The 13,184-nt window shown below is 37.9% G+C and overlaps 1 protein-coding gene across 1 annotated transcript in view; it reads left to right on the forward strand.

Annotated features, from left to right (window-relative positions):
- LOC125238447 overlaps positions 1-13,184 on the forward strand; it is a 205,751-nt gene that overhangs the window by 31,701 nt on the left and 160,866 nt on the right. The window lies entirely within an intron of this gene.

Consider the following 13,184-nt stretch of genomic DNA (forward strand, 5'->3'; position numbering starts at 1 on the left):
ACTGTTGTTGACATATTTTGCTTGTCACTCAATTGAAAATATATTGTTATGATTGAATAACGTACATGTTTCTATTTTATTATGTAACAAATTGGCGAGGATGCGGACGAAACAGAACGCCTTATTCGTCTACGGGCGTCTATACGCGGACAATTAACTAAGTTGAAAATATTGTTATGATTGAATAACGTACATGTTTCTATTTTATTATGTAACACAAACCATTTATTGCTAGATATAAAAATAACTTATAATGTACCATTCAAATTAAAAAAACTCCCGACCGCGACATAGTGGACCGATTTTCATGAAACATGGCTAAGAACACTCCCGACTAACTCAGCTTTCAGACAAAAAAAACTAAATCCAAATCGATTCATCCGTTCGGGAGCTGCGATGCCACCGACAGACACATACACAGACAGACAAACAGACAGACAGACAGACAGACAGACAGACAGACAGACAGGCACGTCAAACCTATAACACCCCGTCGTTTTTGCGACGGGGGTTAAAATATATCAAAATACTTAGGGCCCCCGCGGCATTGTGCCAAAGATGCTGGCAGCATTGCATTGCCTAAAAGTAAATTTCAATTCGGTCAGTTAGTTTCAAATCAATAAAGTCTCTCGTTTTAATAGATCCAGATCCAAGTAAACTAATAGGTTGACTTACAAAATGGCGGCCGTGGTGATGTATGAAGGCCATTCGGGATAATAATAGCGTACTTACTTACTTTTATCTCCGAAAAATATGCTTAAAATAACAAACAACAGGCGATTTTATAATACGAGTTCTATTACTGAAATTTTACGGGTTAAAACGGTTTTATTTTATATTTTGTTTGAATGTTATTTTATTTTATTTGGAAATAACAACTTAAATCTATCATTACAGGAAGCGAACCAAACCATTTTATTGCCAGATAAAAATATAACTTAAGACGATACGGTAGGGGTCAATTCTCCATACAAACGCTCTCGACTATTTCCTCCCTGGTTTTTGAAGATAGAGCAATGATTTTTTAACACAGATTGTTATTATTAATATCTGTGTCGGACCGTTTTGATTTTTTTGATATTCTGCTTTTTAAAGACTCTAGAGCCAATCAAAAATTTCCAAAAACGGCCTTTTTCATTGTGGCGCAAAAAAAGGTGTGATACTCAAGATTGGTAACAATTAACCAAAAAAGCTAAACGTTCCGACATAGATTATTTCATTGTTATTCAGATTCTCAAATTTCGTCACAAGCCCCCACTTTGATGCTCTATATTCTTTGTATTTTTTCATTAATAGCGAAAAATATGTGTTCAATATTTTTAGACGATTTAACTGACGGACTAAACAGAATGGCATTTATTTTATATAGTCGTCATCCCTATTATATACTCTGAGCGTTAAAAGGTCCAAAGTTGTGGAAAATATCGAAATTACATTACCTTGCCGACATGTTTTCAATACAAGTTACTCAAACTCCTAAAATCCAAGTTTCTAAACCAAACTAAAACACAAACCTTCACGTAACTCCCAAATCAGAATAGCAAACTTGAAAGTGCCCCCGAGAGTTGACCGATTGCTTCTGCCGGCCTAGCCGAAATGGTTGACGCTAGACGCTGACCGAAACGCAGTCTGGCTCTGTCACGCCAATACTGAAGAGCGAGATAGCTAGCTATGATAATTATATATTATCGTGAGCGTTTGTGCATTTGGTTATGCAACCAGAACTAAAATTACATCGCTCCCGAGAGATGGCGCCACTCGCCGTTCGAAATTGGAATCTCAACTGCCAATTGTTCTTTGCCGTTTCTATTGATTTGAATAACTCAATATTTTATCACATTTATTGGTTACTGGACAGCTGTAATACAAATCCTTTTAGTTTTTTAAACCCCTCTTTATACTTAACTAGCTTTTGCCCGCGGCTTTGCTCGCGTTAGAAAGAGAAAACCGGCCAAGAGCGTGTCGGGCCACGCTCAGTGTAGGGTTCCGTAGTTTTCCGTATTTTTCTCAAAAACTACTGAACCTATCAAGTTCAAAACAATTTTCCTAGAAAGTCTTTATAAAGTTCTATATTTGTGATTTTTTGTATATTTTTTAAACGTATGGTTCAAAAGTTAGAGGGGGGGGGGGACGCACTTTTTTTCTTTTAGGAGCGATTATTTCCTAAAATATTAATATTATCAAAAACAATCTTAGGAAACCCTTATTCATTTTTAAATACCTATCCAACAATATATCACACGTTGGAGTTAGAATGAAAAAAAAATATCAGCCCCCACTTTACATGTAGGGGGGGTACCCTAATAAAACATTTTTTTTTATTTTTTATTTTTGCACTTTGTTGGCGTGATTGATATTAGTACCAAATTTCAGCTTTCTAGTGCTAACGGTTACTGAGATTATCCGCGGACGGACGGACGGACGGACGGACGGACGGACGGACGGACGGACGGACGGACAGACATGGCGAAACTATAGGGGTTCCTAGTTGACTACGGAACCCTAAAAAAGTAGCCTATGTCACTCTCCAACTCCATCCCTTCAACTATCTCCACTTAATAACCTAACCACAAAATTAAAATTTTGAAAAACCCCCGACACAGTAGGCTGATTTTCATGAAATATGGCTAAAAACACTCCCGACTAATTGAGCTTTCAAACAAAAAAAAAATCTAAATCAGTTCATCCGCTCCGGAGCTACGAGGCCACAGACAAACACACACACAGACAAACAGAGACAGACAGACACGTCAAACTTGTAAAACCCCATCGTTTTTGCAAATCACGTCATTCGTAACTCCGTTTTGCCGTGAAAGACGGACAAACAAACAGACACATACAATTTATAATATTAGTGTGGATATGGATATTGATACAAATTGTGGAATGAGCTTTGTAAATTATTCAAGGCAAGGAATGTTATCCAATTTTATCCCTGTATTCCTAAATATTATATAATATTTCTACCCCAGGTAGAAAACATGAAACTGCTCAAATTATACTCCCAAAACAAGTAACAATCGGATCAGCAATTCCCGTCAACTTTGTACAAAAATTAAGGGAAAAGTTAAATTTGTTTTTATTAATTCCTATTTTGTTACCAAGATTTTGTTGATGAATTGAGATTTTATTAAGTTTTATTTCGTCATTAAGGTTCTCTAGTATCTATATTTTCTTAATTATAACAATTATCCTGTATATATCTTACGAAAGTCGAATTATATTACTAAATGTTGGTAACAAAATAGGATCAATTAAAATTTGCTGACGTGGCATTGTACAAAGTTGACGGGAATTGCTGGGATGAAAATAGTGGAATACCTGTCTTAGATGGGACTTGAACTCCAGAGGCTGTGAGTTGAAGTCTCATCAAAGGCAGTAATTTCACTAATTTATTGTAAGCTCACAATTAAATGACCAAGATTTATGACATATGTATAATTAAAGGAAGCAAAATGAGATAAAACCCTTTTTTAACCCCCGACGCAAAAACGACGGGGTGTTATAAGTTTGACGTGTATGTCTGTCTGTCTGTTTGTCTGTCTGTGGCATCGTAGCTCCCGAACGGATGAACCGATTTAGATTTAGTTTTTTTTTGTCTGAAAGCTGAGTTAATCGGGAGTGTTCTTAGCCATGTTTCATGAAAATCGGTCTACTATGTCGCGGTCGGCGGTTTTTTCAAAATTTTAATTTTCTGGTTAGGTTATAATGTATGGGATGGTATTATGATCGTCTTATATTTAATTTAAGGTCAAACTTATTAGGTTTAGATACGATACGTCAGTGTCAAAAGTGACATTTTGTTCAAAGAAAGTTTGAAACGCATCGATAAGGGAGACACAAAGTGTTATTGTAGCGGAAACAATTGTCACCGTGGCTAGGCTACCTAACGCATTTAATACATGAACAAAAGCCTTTATTAGCCTCTTGAAATTTCTTTTGTGACTAACGGATAAATTAAAGTGAGATCCTTTAGTCCTTTGTAAGGGTTTTGGGGAATTATTGAGTTTCGGACGAGGCGCTTCGTATAATTATGATAGAACTTCACTTCAGGTAAGTTCGTTTAATCATTAATTATACTTCGCGCCTCGTCCTCGAGATTAGTAACTGAAGATATATATATACATGTAGACTTTGAGAGTAACATTTCCTTAAAGATCATCAATCAATGCCCATATTATTAGGTATATGTTAGAGAGTGAATCTCTATTGTAAGTAAGCCCTGATAAAATATCATTGTCTTTATGCCATACCCAAAAGTAAAAACTATAGATTTGTAGACACTTGTGGCATACTATAAGCTATGCAGGTAATCTTGGCAGGATATTAATCTTAAACACTTCAAATAGCGTACTTTAATATTTATTACATAAATTTGAGATAAATCACACACGTGTAAACTGCAGACACAATTAGTCATTATACTAATTGGTACAATTTATGCATTGAAATAAATGTCCACTTAAGGTATTGTAAGAGTAATTACAAGTTTGTTTGTTTATTTAAACATCTTTTCCATCCTCTATGAATTACAATTTTTTGTAAATACATAATTAAATCTATATAATATATAATATATGATTAATGCTAAACAACATTATCATTTCAAGAGGCTAAGGTTTATATTAATCAACTGAGGATGAGCTTGATATAATTTTAATTATTTATTTATTCAAGACCGATAACGCCAGAGACAAACAGTCCTCGTTGCTTAAAATTGGCCTTTGATAAAACTTTGCAAAAGTATTGGACTATCCGCTCCACCCCGCGGTGTTGCGGATGGCGTCGACGCTGACGCCGCGCGCGCGCGCGTGCGACGCGGCGGCGCGCCGCGTGCTGTGCGCGCTGAACGCCGCCGTGTCCACCCCGCACAAGCCAAGCGTGCGCTTGATCCATCTGCTAAGCGTCTGCGAGCCTACTGGTTTATGTGGCTTTTTAGTCGCGATGAACAGGCTGTCAGATACTCGTAAGGTCTTTGTTGTATTTAAATAGCAAGAAAGCGCTGACGCTGGACGTATAGAGGGGTTTTCTCGGAAAAAGGGCAGATATATAATGGGCTGTTTGCAGCCAAGTCTTAACGTCTTTAAGATGTCTGGAATTTTAATACATATACAATCAGGGGTTGTTTCTATATTATTTATATTAATTTTAGATATTGTTTGGACTCTATGAGCCGTAGTGAGAGTCAACAATGTAACCGTTTTGTTGGTAAGCTCTTCGAAACTTAATGTATCGTTAGGAAACCAATCACCCAGTTTATTTAATACAAGATTCGTATCCCAAGTTGTATTGTATTTAGGTGTTGGGGGTCGAAGACGAAAAACGCCTTTAAAGAATCTGTGAAGCCTGTCATCCTTTGATATTGTGGGACCTAAGACTAAAGATAAGGCCGATCTATAGGAGTTTAATGTACCATATTGGCTACCTTCATGAAACATATCAGTCAAAAAATATATTACTGTCGGAACAGATGCGTCATACAAGTCGACCGAGTTACTTTTACAAAAAATCCACCATTTTTTAAGGCAAACATCATATTGTTTAATCGTGTTTGGTGATAGAGATGCTAACATTATATCTAATGAGGACGGCGGTAAGCTTCTTCTGGACAGCGCGACACGCACAATATCCCTGCAACCAGGGTAATCGAGTTGTGTATTCGTTGGGAACTGGAATGAGAAATTAAGGCATTGCTACTAGGCTGAAAGGTAATGACATTGCTAACTAGGAGACTTTGAAAAACAGGGTACCATGGTTGTGTTGGCCGCAAAGGTACAATCATGATGCCTGTAGCTTTATCTGAAATAATCTTTCGAAGAGCTTTAAGTACAACCGAAAAAGGTGGAAAAGCGTAAAAGAACATGCTTGTCCAGGTTACAGTAAAGGAGTCTACCGCGTATGCATCAGGATCTTTGTGCCAGGAAATGTACATTGCGCATTTTTTATTTATACGGCTTGCGAACAAATCTATGGACGGTAAACCAAATTGGCACACGATCTCCTTAAAAGCCCAATCGGCTAATTCCCATTCAATATCGGGATGTGATCTTCTTGATTCGTAATCAGCTATAGTATTATCGCGGGATCTTATATACGATGCAAATACGAACAGTTTTCTTTGTTCGCACCATTGCCAGAACTCTCTCGTAATCTGAGTAAGATGGGGGTATTGTATACCACCCATTCGATTTATGTACGCTATCGCAGTCGTGTTATCTAGCCGTAAGAGTATCTGGCAATTGTACAAGCTACATGCGTAAATCTTTAAAGCAATAAACGCGGCAAGCAACTCTAAGTAGTTAATATGGTTTTCCCGCTCAGTATTAGACCATTGGCCACTTGCCGTATCACCCCCACAGGCTGCCCCCCCACCCCGTAGTTGAGGCGTCAGAAAATATTTGAATTCGATAATCATCAGTGCGAATGCAACTATGTGAATTATCGATATTCATTAACCACCAACGTATGTCAGGTAGGATGGACTCGGGTATATCCATTGTACGATTATAATTATCTTGGCCCTGTAAGTTAAGGAACTTGCAGCGTTCTAGTTCCTTCGTATAGAGCCATCCGTACTCGATAGCCGGGCACGCTGAGACTAGTAGGCCAGTAAGTTTTGCTAGTTGTCTAATCTTGCAACGCTTCATTTTTAAAAACAGTTCTAACTCGGTCTTTATGCGTGCTCGTTTTTCAGAAGGTAAGTTAAGTTGTAAACGACGCGAATCGATTATCATTCCCAAGAATTTACATGACGTCATAGGAGTGAGCATACTTTTCTCTTGATTGACAATAAAGGCTAATGATATCAATATTTGTTTAGTTAATTCAATGTTCTCTAGACATTGTTCGTAAGTTTGACCAAAAAGTAACCAATCATCTAGATACAGGGTAGAGAGGAAGCCTGCGGAGCGTAATAGTTTTACAATGGGTTTTGTGATTTTGGTGAATATATACAGCGCAACATTGAGGCTGAACGGTAAAACGTTGAATTCGTACATTTTATCTTCATAGATAAAACGTAGGTATTTTCTTGATTCTTCATGAATTTTGATTAAAAAGTAAGCATCTTTTAAATCCAGTGTAGCCATATAACAATCTGGAGTTAGAAGTTTAACGGCAGTCTGTGTTGATAAATTCATTTAATTTTTTAAGATTAAGTATAACACGCATTTTACCGTTCGGCTTCGGCACAAGAAAAATACTGGACACAAATTGGCCCTCGCAAGGAGTACACTCTGATACAGCACCTATTTGTAAAAGATTATCAATGGCATCTGCAAAATGTGATTTTTCTACTTCAGAATATTCTGGCACTGAAGGTAAAGAATTTTGAACAACACTACTTTTAAGATTGATTTTATAGCCAGCTATCCATGAAAGTATGGTGCGATCATTAGTAATTAACGCCCAATGTTTCTCAAATAGTGATAAACGGCCAGCGTACTTAACTGTATCTAGTAGTAGTGGCGCGGCGGCGGCGGCGGGGGCTGGTGCGCGTACGACGGCCTGTAGTAGCGCGCGGGCGGCGCCGGGGGCGGCGGGGGCGGCGCGCGGGGAGCAGGCGCGCGGCCGCGAGGCGGCGGCGGCGGCGGGCCCGGCGGCCTGCGCGGCGCTGGGCCTCGGCGGTTTAAAGGCCGCGACACACTGGATCTTACCCGTCTGTATTGCGCTACGGGTTGTTTTGGAACGGGAGCTTTCATCTCTCCGCCGGATTTAATCATGGCTTTCGCTGATTTAAGCGTCTCGGTCAAGTTCTCTCCGAATAGGCATGAATCTATCTTGGTATTCGCCAGATGGTCCTTGAGATCTTTTTTCAATGAGAAAAGTATGAAGTTGCGTCTAGTTATGCTATCTGAGTATTATAAGTCGCACAAAATACGACCGAGGTCTATAAGTTTTTGTAACAGGTCGTTATTTTTCTCCTTTGAATTTAATTGTGATGTAATTATCTCGCTAAGGCAAGATATTGCGCAAGCCATTTCTTTTTGCTTGGACTCGATGCCCTTATCACGTTTAGCAAAGTTCTCTGAAATGGTGGCCTTGATCTCAGGGTTTAGCTTGGGCGCGCCTATTTTCACGCAATTAGCGGGGATAAGGTATTTACTAAGGAGTTCTTTACGGATATCTTTAGGTATAACTTCTATGGCTACATGTGTAAAACGGGTAGCTATTTCTGCACGCACTTCTTTGCCATATGTTGTGGCCGACGAGGGGTCATCTCCCAGGATTTGTAGTACATCCTCGTCCAAATCAATTGTGTCCTCGACTTTATTATCGTCGGTACGGTCAGCAGCGGACGCGCTAGTGCCTGGTGTGGCGGTGGCGCTCGCGGCGGCGCTCGCGCCGGCCGGGGCCGGGGCCGCGGCGCCGGAGCTCGTGCCGGGCGCAGCATTATCGCTTGTATTTGAAACGGCCACCGTGTCGGCCCGTGTAGCGCTTTGCTGAGCCTCATTAGGCTTTATCAAATTTTCAGCAGAAATCTGGTGTTCCTCTATAGGAAAATTATCAGCCTCGATAGGGTCTCTCTGGTAATCAACGCCAATGGCATGGTCATTTTGGCTGTATGGGTCGTAGTTCAGTTCATAATCCGGGTATTCCGGAAACCAATCATCTGGTCGTAAAACCGGTGATACTGAGAACAAAACGCAATACTTAAGTTTGCTATGTATTATCCATATACCCGAATATTGAAATGTAAAATTATTATTATAAATTAAGAATAAGAAATTACTTAATAGCAAAACATTTTTAACTTTAAATTTTATTCGTAAAATGTAACTAATGACTTGTCATATTTTAATGGTGAACTGAACCAGATAACGCACGTTATCTCTTCTAAAGTTAGGTAACAATTCCCAACGAATTGTACGCCAACCGTCATACCATGCGTCGATTTAGCCCCAACGACTAATCGGAAAGCATTGATGTATATACAAGTATAAACTTGTAACTATGTAACTTTTAATGATAATAGAAAAACGTACATTACAGTTGGGTATCCGTTCTCAGTGAACTGAACGCCAACGTCGCCAACCGATATAATATTTGTGCTTTGATTTATCCCCAATGGTTAAATCTGAGTGCACATTATAAGAATTATGTCCCTAGGTTTGAAAACCTTGGTTAAAATTTTATAAGTGAAAATTAAAAGGACTTACCGGTTTCTGGCGGTACAAATTCATCATTAGAACCACTGTGTGACGAAGCACTGTCACTATTACGTTGTAATTTACGTTTTAATTTTCGGACTTTATGCATTAGATGATCAATGTCATCCTCGTATTTCTTAATACGTTTACGTTTAGGCATTTTTATTTAATGCGAGATCCACGAAAGAAAAAACTTGGTTAATTTCTTTGAGAAGTGACTTGAGTGGTCGAGCACTAGAAAACGTATGAACCGACGGAGCGATAGCGGCCGGGAGGTTCTTACCTCCCATACCTCAGCTACTTTGTCTCAGCATACCCACTTTTAAAAAATAAAAATTTAAAAATAACTCCAAACTAAGTGCAGAGTGGTAGCACCTACCGGCGTAACTACATGTATATATATATCTTCAGTTACTAATCTCGAGGACGAGGCGCGAAGTATAATTTCCCATTTTAACCGAATGCACTCAACTCTCAAGCTGTGTGCGATGCGCTCGAAAACGGCGTGCATTTACTGCAATTGAAAAATGGTCCTGCATTTATTATTTTACATGTAAGTAATATTGACGAGTGTAAATTTTATTTTTTCAGCATTAATTTCTGATGTAAGACAGAAGTATAAAAATATTTTACGGGTTGATTTTCTGGTAAAGATTTGGTCAGTATAAAATACCGTTTTATTATTTTTTAAAGGATTTTTTTTATGTCATTGGTTTTTATGAATTCTTGGAGGAACTGTCAAAACCAAAGATAAATCGAGTTATTATTTAATCCAAATTGAAGGTTTGCCAACGGGCTAGTGAGCGTAGTATTCTAGGTGTGAAGAGGACCGATCGTATCCGGAACACCACGCTGCGTTCAAAAACCCGCATTGCCGACGTGGACGAGAGGACTGCCAGGCTCAAATGGGACTGCAGCATCCTGACAGGTGGGCTAGTGTATCCACCAAGTGGATGCCACAAATAGAGCGCGGACGCGGCAGGCCCAGAAGAAGATGGAGGGATGACCTAGACACCTTCCTCACCAACTGGCCGGAAGAGGCACTAAACCGGGAGTCATGGAGGTTAAGGGGAGAGGCCTTTGCCCAGCAGTGGGACACCGTTATAGGCTACACTGAGAGAAAATACAACCAGTTTTCATGTTCGTTCAACAAGTTTTTTGGTTAAAATAGCGCCTATGTGCTCTTTGGTTCAAACAACAAGCTACTTGTCATTTGAATCGGCAATATATTTGAATCAACAAGTCGATTTTATAAAAACAACCTGACACATATTGTTTTAAACATACGTTTGGCTGATTCAAACGGATAAACCGCAACAAGTCGAACTTGTTAAATTCACAATGCAAATTTCTCTCAGTGTAGATAAAAAAAAAGCTATATAGGAATGTTTTTCTTCAACCTTATTATTGCAAATATTATAAGAAGATAATTATTTACCTACCAAACTTCGTTGTATACAATATATAAAGGTAGAATATTCGTACTTATGGACAATGTACAACTTATAGGCATGAATTACGATTTTCTGTTAGTTTTTAAGCACAAATTTACAGTGCAGATGAAATGTAATATTACTCTAAATATTTAAAAATAATTATGTTAAACTTCCTTAAAAAAGTGTTGAACACGCCAAAGTAATTGTAATAATTTAAAAAGCATCCACGTTATTTCAAGGGAAGGTATTCCGTACACTTTGAGGACAAACTTTTTATGAAATGCCGCCGTGAATAATAGCAGTGTTTCTAAACGTAATTTATGTACGGTATAGTCAACAACACAGATGTGAATGCAGACAAAGTGCCAAAAATATATATACACTCCAAAATCAAAAAATCTAAATTTATTCAGCAAATAGGCCACAGATACACATACTAATTCTAAGTTCTAACTAAAGTATAACTACTACAATTAATTAGAGGTGTTATGAGGTATCTAAATGTCGAAAACAACTAAAAACTACACTTAGTATAAAAAGTCCAAATACAAAAAGAAGGCTAAAATTACTTTAGAGGGTGCAAAATGACTCTAAATGTCACTAATGATAAAATGTATACTTAATCTAATTATGAGAGGTGAATAGGGTCTAGTCGGGGTAGGGTAGAGTCAAAATCATATAATAAAGTTCTGTACATTATTTTGGCACTTTGTATTTACAGCTGTGTTGTTGACTGTACCCTGCCGTAGGAAAATGCAAATATCATTAGATTCTTAAATTCTTCTTATGAAGGTTTCAAGGAAATAACGGTTTTGGGATTTTTTGTGAAAAATAGAGGAGTTTTATCCAGCGGCCGTTTTTTTTTCAGAATTGATTTATTTTTTGCCTGTCATGGAATCGACGATTTTTAAGATATTTTTTAAAGGAGATTGTCATTGTGGACACTTTTAATTTATATGATCGAATAAAATGTATGTAATTTATGATATTTCATTATGAATTATTTATTTATTTACTTACTCTTCGTAATGACAGAAAGCCATTAAATGTGCTTGGAAGTACATGTGTATTTATTTTTGGGGCTAAAATCACAAATGTGTTTAGTTAAAACATGATCCAAGTAGAATTTGCGTATGCTGGTTTTTGCATTAGACGTGGAATACAATTTTAAAGGCAAATCTGCAAAAAACGAAAAATCGAAAAAATGCACATAACGGAATTGGCAATCTCAACGACGATTTGGCGTTTCAAAGTCCGCCGTAGTTGTAACCGCCAGGTGACGCTGTCATCGTGCACGTAGCCAACAGGAAATTGATAAAACCTCTTTTATGACCCAGGAGGCAAATGAGCAGGCAAAACGTTAATAGTAAGTTATTACCGTCACCTATGGACATCAGTATCACCGAATAGATAGAGGACTTCTATGTAGATTGAATGTAGGTATCAAGTATAAATGAATATTAACAAAACAATATAAAACTGCTATAAATTTGGGTTGAAGCCAGAATCCCATAGTTTATGAATACTCAAGCCCTGTCATTATACGAAAGTTATTTTAATAATGTTATATTATTATTTTATAGCCTACATTAACCCCCGTTTGCGGCCATCACTGAAATATTACCCATTAAGTAGTAACGATACAAAAGCCACAGAAAATAACCAGAGGTTTAACTCTCTGTATAAATTATTAAAGAATTTACAAAGTAATTTTATCAATAAATTCTTCCTTAGATTATCACTTATGAATAAAGTTAATAATTTATTAGGGAAGTTATACATACTTCACATGGTTAAAATGGGTTACTAAGTTGTAAAACTTCAAACATTTGATATTTTCCAATTTGGGCCTATAAGTACTATATTTGACGCACTGTGCCGAACGATATGCAACTCTTTCGTACCAGTACAAAATAGTGGTAGAGAGAGATAGCTACGATTCAGATCCTCAATGAATGTACTCTTGGCTACAGCTTTGCTACATAAGTAAGTACCTAAGTAGAGACACAGAATATATAATAGTACAAGTACAGAAGGCTCACTCCTTTGATGTTCACAAAACGCCGCCATTCTAAATTCTTACCTACATTAACAAACGGACCGCACGCGTGCAGACGACATTGAATTTTATTGCGCCGCGCGAAGGTCGTCGCCAGTGAATGGGCCGCGAACTCGCGGCCGCCGGCATGTACTTGTAGCGCGGCGAAAGGATCGCGGAGTGAGCCGCCCTTGGTAGAGATAACTGATTCTTCAAGTCAAATTTAATATCATCTAAAGGGATCATCCAACTGATTCGAAAAGCGACAAAATGAACGTGTTATTTTTCAATACCTAAATATTATATCTCACGAATTTTAACTATGGATAGAAACATGTCGAACATTCGAATCGAAAACTTGTGTACAATGTTAAAATAAGTATTCCTAAGAAAATACAATTCTATACCCAGTTAATATATATTCCTAAGAGAAGTCACAAAATGCTAAAACTTACTGTAGCGCAGTTCAATTGTCACGAGCGCAAACACACTCATTAAATGTCGAATACAATGTGCGACTTGGACCGGTGTTGGCTGCCAAGCGCTCTTTAGTCAATGATG

Source organism: Leguminivora glycinivorella, chromosome 23 (assembly GCF_023078275.1).
Source record: "Leguminivora glycinivorella isolate SPB_JAAS2020 chromosome 23, LegGlyc_1.1, whole genome shotgun sequence".
NCBI classification, from domain to species: domain Eukaryota; kingdom Metazoa; phylum Arthropoda; class Insecta; order Lepidoptera; family Tortricidae; genus Leguminivora; species Leguminivora glycinivorella.